Below are 6,790 nucleotides of genomic sequence, written 5' to 3' on the forward strand. Positions count from 1 at the left end.
AGGGACACACACTTTATTTGTCAGTTATATATAAGAAACATTCTTCAGACCTTTATGTTAAAAGTGTCCTTAAAGTTAAAAGCATCTTCTGAAGCAGAAGATAATTAAAGAGAACCACTGCCCCCTTTTCTCACAGCCTTTCCTGTTACTCCAGGGACTGTTTTACAAAAGCACTGTTGTCTTTGGCACCTCTCAATGAATGACCTTACAGAAAAGACCAAGAGGCAATCAGATACAAAAACACAAATGTTCTAATAGCACTGAGTCATCAAACCAGTTTTAGATCTGCTTCACTCCTGACACCTTACTGTATTATGAATTATGAGCCACTACTGCTGAGTGTTCCTTCCACGTGAAGCCAAAAGAAATCCTAACTATATATTGATTTTCAAATTAAGCAACAGGAGAGAATCGTATACAATCACATAAGCTGCTATTTAAGTTCATTCTCTTTATAAGCTTCAGATGATTCAGATTATGAAATAGGTGATAGGAAATAGATTGACTCTTGTGCCAACAATGCAATCTAAAGGGTTTCTTGTTGATTTTGTTCTTGGGCAATCTTAGACTACAATATGCGCTGTGAAGTCGTGTTTTAGTTAAAACGCAGCAGAGATAAAGGAACTCTCATGATAGCAAAATCATGAAATAGCCAATTTGATATTTCAAATAACTAGCTCATTAATTTTGATGAAAGGCATGTCACCACCGATACCTTGTTTATAAGTTGCTGGAGGCAATAAAGGAAAGTGGTTGCATTTCAAAGGAGTGTTTTCATAAGTTCAGTGCATGTTTGTGTGAATTTTGGATTGCTTGAAAGATTTTTATATGATAGTGTCATCTATAATAGAAAGAGTTGTCCAAGTAATCTTTAGGATATATTATATTCTTTCTCAAAGAGTTTTGTGATATTATTGGAAAAATATACCATATTATCTCCCAAATCCTAGAACAAGATGGGAGAGAATGGGCAAGTATTGAATAGAAATCCAAATATGTGATGGATAAGAAGTCAGTGTGTTCTCACTGGTGGCTTATGTGAGACAGAGAGGAAGTAGTCACTTCTTCCTGATCCGCCTCTGCCACCCCAGGACCAACTGGGAAGGTGAGGACTGTTGTAGTCTGCAATAAGCCACTGCACGCTACAGGCCAGAGCCTCGCTAGCTCTATTAGGTGATGGTCAAGCCACGCTTGACATCCCCTTGGCCTTCTCAGCATGGGAGTATCTCCACCACCTGATTTCTCAGGAGCCAGGGACTCAGGCTGGAGTAAGGAATTGTTCTTTGCAGGAGAGAGAAGCTGCCCTAGGCCTTACCTAGTTTTTTCAGGTTCTGTTCTATTCACAGAAAGGAACCTCAGGAGTAGACAGGCAGTGAAGTAAAAACAGATTTTACTTGGAAGCTTTTAGGAAAGGGAAGAAGGGAGAGCCAAGGAGAGAAAGAGTAATGCTTTTAAGAGAGAACACGGATTTCTCCAGAGACAGAGAAAGCCCCAGCATATATCTCAAGAGGGAAGATACATGTGACACGTGCTCAGGCATCACATGTGCTTGGCCACTTGGGCACAAGCAGCACATGGGCTCAGGAAGCATATGTACATACTTCCTTTGTTTAAAGTGTCTTTAAGACCACATGGGGCTTTCTAGCTAGGTAAGAATCTTTTGCTGGGGTGGTTGCCAAGGGGGTAGAGTTGGGAGTGGTCAATAACTTTGAAATTCCATTCCTTGGCCTTTGATTCCTGCTGGAGCTTCTTTTAGGGGGGGTAGGGGGTGAGGGAAGGGGTCCAGCCTTCTCTGGGTCTCTTAGCGCCAGGTTAAGGTCTTATCAAGCCTTGGTTCTAGTGTTTGCAGTCTTTGTGCTATTGATTTTATTCTGCCTAAAAATTTCATTGCCATGGGGCCCTTCCTTGTCTACCTACCTGCCTACATCATATTGATGGTGGATTAACTGAGGGGGATAAATTTAAAAATCCCTCAGTACAGGAATCAGAGATTCCTTCCAAAAATCCTTCAGAGATCTCTTCCAAAGAAATACAGAATATAATTTGCTCTCTTCATCTTTTTGGTTAATTGTCTGAGTTATGATGATGGGGTTATCTATGACATTATAGTCCCTAGATCAATAGTGATCAGCACAGATTTTTTTAGAAATACCAGTTATTACAATAGAGACATCTGCCTATATTACTAATATTGGCCCAAAGTGAAGTCAAAAGATGAACTAAAGAAGCATTCAAGGAAATACATTCCAAAAATTTATTTCTTCTAAATCAAGCAAAACCTGTCCTGTTTGGGAAGTAAAATGCCATCATTTCCGCATGTCTGCAGTCTAGTAAGACCTACCAAATAAAGGAACCTCAACCTGTCATCTCCTTGGATACAAACAGAAGAAATGACCTTTATAAAATGCTTGCCATGTTCCGAGCATTTTGGTATGCACTTTTAATATTTGCAATCTTATAAAAAAAAGTCCCTGAGAAAAGCATGATCTTCTCATTTTGCAGAGAAAAAATAGGACTCAGAGAACTCACAAAACCAGCCACAGCCAATCAATCCCTGATAAAGCCCAACTGAGTTGTCAAGGTGAAGGTAAGAGAATAAATCAAAACCATCAGCTACTTCCTCTTTCTCCCCTCAATTTGTAATAGAAATGAAAAATGGTCAGATGCCTCCCAGTTTGATCTAAGAATGGTCATTCCCAAGGTTCTGTCTGTTTTTAAGAGTTGGGTGGCTGTGCCAAATAGTCAGTCTCATGCCACCCTCGTGACAGCTCCATTATAGATAAACCAGCAATTTTCCCGGATCCCCTTGGCACATGCAAACATGTTGAAGAAACTAGACGTCTGTTTCTTTGTCTGACACAAAGAGATCTCTCCCACCGTCCCAGGAGGACATTGCAGGGCTATTGACTGGTGGGAGTAAAGGAATTGTTCAGGCTAGGCTGGTGCTGTCTGTTCTCAGTAGGAGTCAAGGTGATGCAGGCAGTCAGGTAGACAGAAAAAGGCCCTCGTGACAATGGAATTCCTAGGGAGTAGTAAGACCACCTAGTCCTAAGGCCATCAGAACCCGCGTTGTGAGCACAAGAACTAAGGACTGATAAGACCTTAACCTGGTGCCAAGAGACACAGAGAAGGCTGAACCCCACCCACTCCCCAAGAGAAGCTCCAGCAAAAACAAAAGCCAGGAAAGGAATTTCCATCAATCACTCCCAACACTACCCCCTTGGCAACCACCCTAACAAAGGACTCTTACCTAGCTAGAAAGCCCCACGTGGGGCATATAAGGAAAAAAAATCCATAAAAGCCATCTTAAACAAAGGAAGTGTGCACATTTGTTGCCCGAGCCCCTGTGCTGCTTGTGTCCACGTGGCCAAGCACATGCGGCTCCCACATCTCCCCTCTCAGGATGTGTACTGAGACTCTCTTCATCTTTAGAGAAGCCCACATTCTCTTTGGAAGGCGTTACTCTTACTCCTTCACCTTCCTCAAATCCTCCAAATAAAATCTGTTTTCACTTCACTGCTTGTCTACTCCTGAAATTCTTTTCTGTGATATAGAGCAAAAACCTGAAAAACCTGGGTAAGACCTAGGGCTGACTTTTCTTTCCTGCAAAGAGCAATTCCTTGCTCCAGCTAGAATCCAAAGCTCCCCGAGAAATCAGGTGGTAGCAATCAACTCCCATGCAGAGAAGACCAAGAGGATGTCAGGTATAGTAGAGCTGGCAGGACTCTGGCCTGTGATGTGCGTGCAGGGGCGTATCACAGACTTTATCAGTCCTAACCTTCCCAGCCAGTCCTGGGGTGTCAGAGGCAGATCGGGAGAAAGTGACTGTCTCTCTTCTCTGACTCACATAAGCCACCCACCGGCTTCAAAGGGACTAGGTCAAAAGTCTTGCAGGATTGCTTTTCACTTGTTTGCTTTAAAACATATTTTTTATTTTAAAGTTTTTTAGTCGTCGCTACACACCTGAATGCTGAAGGCGGTTCTTTGCCGAGTCCCAAGATGAAGGAAAGCCCAGGACTTTCCTGAGACTACCCCTTCCATTTCATCTTGGGGCAAGAGTAAAATCATGCCAAGGAAGTAATCAGGAACTTCCTGTGGGTTTGCCTCTGCAACACAGCTTGTATTTAATCCTAACACCTCTTAAAGGAAGGTCCCGATGAAGGGACCGGACAAAGACTAGACAAGGACTAGGAAGACTATAAGGAGACAAGGGTGAGGGAACTATGATGACTGGGACCATGACCAAAAAGACGACTACAATTGTGCTGTAAGGGGAGAGATTGAACTACACTGGGGAGGAGAGAGAAATAAACAGACTACCAGCCAGCCTGTGGCCCTGTTTCTCCATTTCCCAGTCCTTAGTCTATCCATTGCAGTGGGCTGGCCAGGGGAACGACACGCAGCCACCAAACGCTCAAGTCCTGCACTTTTCTTTGAAACTCACACATACATAGGTATGAAATCTATTATGAACATTTTTGCTTCGAGTTACCTTGAGTATAGAAGGTACTCAGTAAATACTAGTCACAGAATAAATAGAAGCACACAGTCATAGAATCATAGACTCACTGAGCTGAAAATGACCTCATACAAAGTATTTGTGGAGCACCTATATGATCAGATACTGAAAGCTGGTCATCAAGGGAAACTGCAGCAAATCTAGGAGGGCGGTAATGTACCAATTTCATTGTACAGGTGAAGAAACAGAGGTGAAAGGAGGTGTTTTCATGCACCTCTTCTCTTGGATAAAGTCATCTCTCAATCCCGCTAGAGTTGAAACTTGCTCCAGATTGTAGTTATCCAAATCACTGCTCCAGTGGCCTCATCTGTCTCCTCATCTAACCAGGATAGAAAAAGAAAGAGCAAGAGCCCTTCCTTGTGACTCTGGGGCCTTTACCAGATGTTGAAGTCTATCTCTGTCCCCGAAACGCATTCACCCTCAGTGTACAGAGTGCTGCCAAAGCTGTTCACAAGCCTCATGTGGGACTGTGGCGGGGCTCTGCCAGGGATCCTGGTTTGAGGCACCTCATTTTTCCTCTCTCAGATGCAGTTTCTCCTTGTAAAACAAGTCATATCCTAAGACAGTTCTGTGACCCTGACCCTGACACAGTATGCCAATGCCTCTCAGTATCTGTATTACACAAACCATAATGCCTGAAAGTAGAGAGAGAATATGGGAAAATTTTTCTGCCATGGAGGCAGGTGGAAAGTTGGAAAGGTTGGGGCAGATAACACCAGGAACATTGGTGGTGGAAAATGTGCACTGGTGGAGGAGTGAGTGTCCAATCATTATATAACTGAAACTCAAACACGGAAGTTTTGTAACTGTATCTCATGGTGATTCAATTGAAAGAGACAGTGAGAGAGAGAGAGGCCAAAAACTTTTTTATCACTCTTGATCGAGTGACTATTTGAATTTATAAAATGTGTCTGAATACATCACAGCCCACATGGGCAGGAGTGGGCCTTCCCATGCGGGTTAAGCAGTGCACCCCTTTTCCAGAGTGTGCCCCCCAGCACCACAGAGCGGCCTTCCCAGCCATTGGGTAGTGGTGGGGAGACTGTCCTGACAGGAATGGATGGGAGAGGGCTGGAACACACTGAAGACCATCATCCTCGATTTTGCTTCACACAGTGAAATCCCTGAGATTGGAATAAATGTCATCCCTTAGATGCAAACATCTTGGGAGAGAATTTTCTTTTTTTTTTTTTTTTTTTTTAGTTTGCTCATGCTTTGGAGGGTGGTCAAGGTTTGGGGGAGATTTTCTTCTTTTTCCTCATGCACTTGGTCTTCCCAAGGATCAGCAAACCATTCCAGGGACTCCCAGGGACACGACATCACAGCCCACATGGGCAGGAGTGGGCCTTCCCATCCGGGTCAGGCAGTGCACCCCTTTTCCAGAGTGTGCCCCCCAGCACCACAGAGTGGCCTTCCCAGCCATTGGGTTGATTTGTCATTGGTTCAAACCAAAGCTCCACATCTCCACAGAGCAAACCTTTCTCTGACAAGAGAAGGTGTGAGGTCAAGAGAATTCCCCTCCCCCTCCCCCCGACACACACACCCCCAGCTCCAAGTTGCTCCATGTGCTTCTGACAAACCACCAGAAAAAGATGGTGACAACTTGTGGTATTCACCTTTGGACTTTCCATGGAAAATAGCCCAAATCAGAGGGGTGCTGTGAGGTTCACTGGGAGAAGTCTGGAGCCAAGAAATGGCGGCAGCAGGTGGAACCCCCTATAGTGGAGATACTTATGAATCCACCAGGAAGGTGCTAATCAGCCCTTGCCCAGACAGCCTTCTATTTTAACTCTCATTTAGGGGAAAATTGGTGTTAGCCCCCCCTCCCCCACCAGTGGCTTTTTACGCTGTGGGGTCCCTCACGGCTCTAGAGGGCCTCGGACTCTCTGACGCTTTCCCTGCATTACTCAGCCTCCAGTACCCTGTAACCTTGAGCCAGTTCTCAGCAGGGGCGTGCCCTGGTGCTGGCTCCAAAGGTTCCTGCAGGAGAATGCCACTTCCTGGACCCAAGAAGGGCTTATTGTGGGCTTTCTCTTGCCACAGTTACTTGCTCGGCTGCCTTTTTGATCCAACACCCTCTGCCCTCTGCCCTGCTCCAGTCTCTCCTCCCCTGGGACCCTTGCCTACAGCTCTCTGCTCAGACCCATGTATGGAGCAGGAGTCGTGAGATTGAAGAGCAGCCTGGCATCACCTCCTCAGAAGTGCTGCAGGTGAGTGCCGTCAGCCCTGGTGCTTTCAACGCTCCAAGGCTACCAGCAACATCAGGAGCAG

The sequence above is a fragment of the Sorex fumeus genome, unplaced genomic scaffold, assembly GCF_029834395.1.
Source record: "Sorex fumeus unplaced genomic scaffold, SorFum_2.1 ptg000043l, whole genome shotgun sequence".
NCBI lineage: Eukaryota > Metazoa > Chordata > Mammalia > Eulipotyphla > Soricidae > Sorex > Sorex fumeus.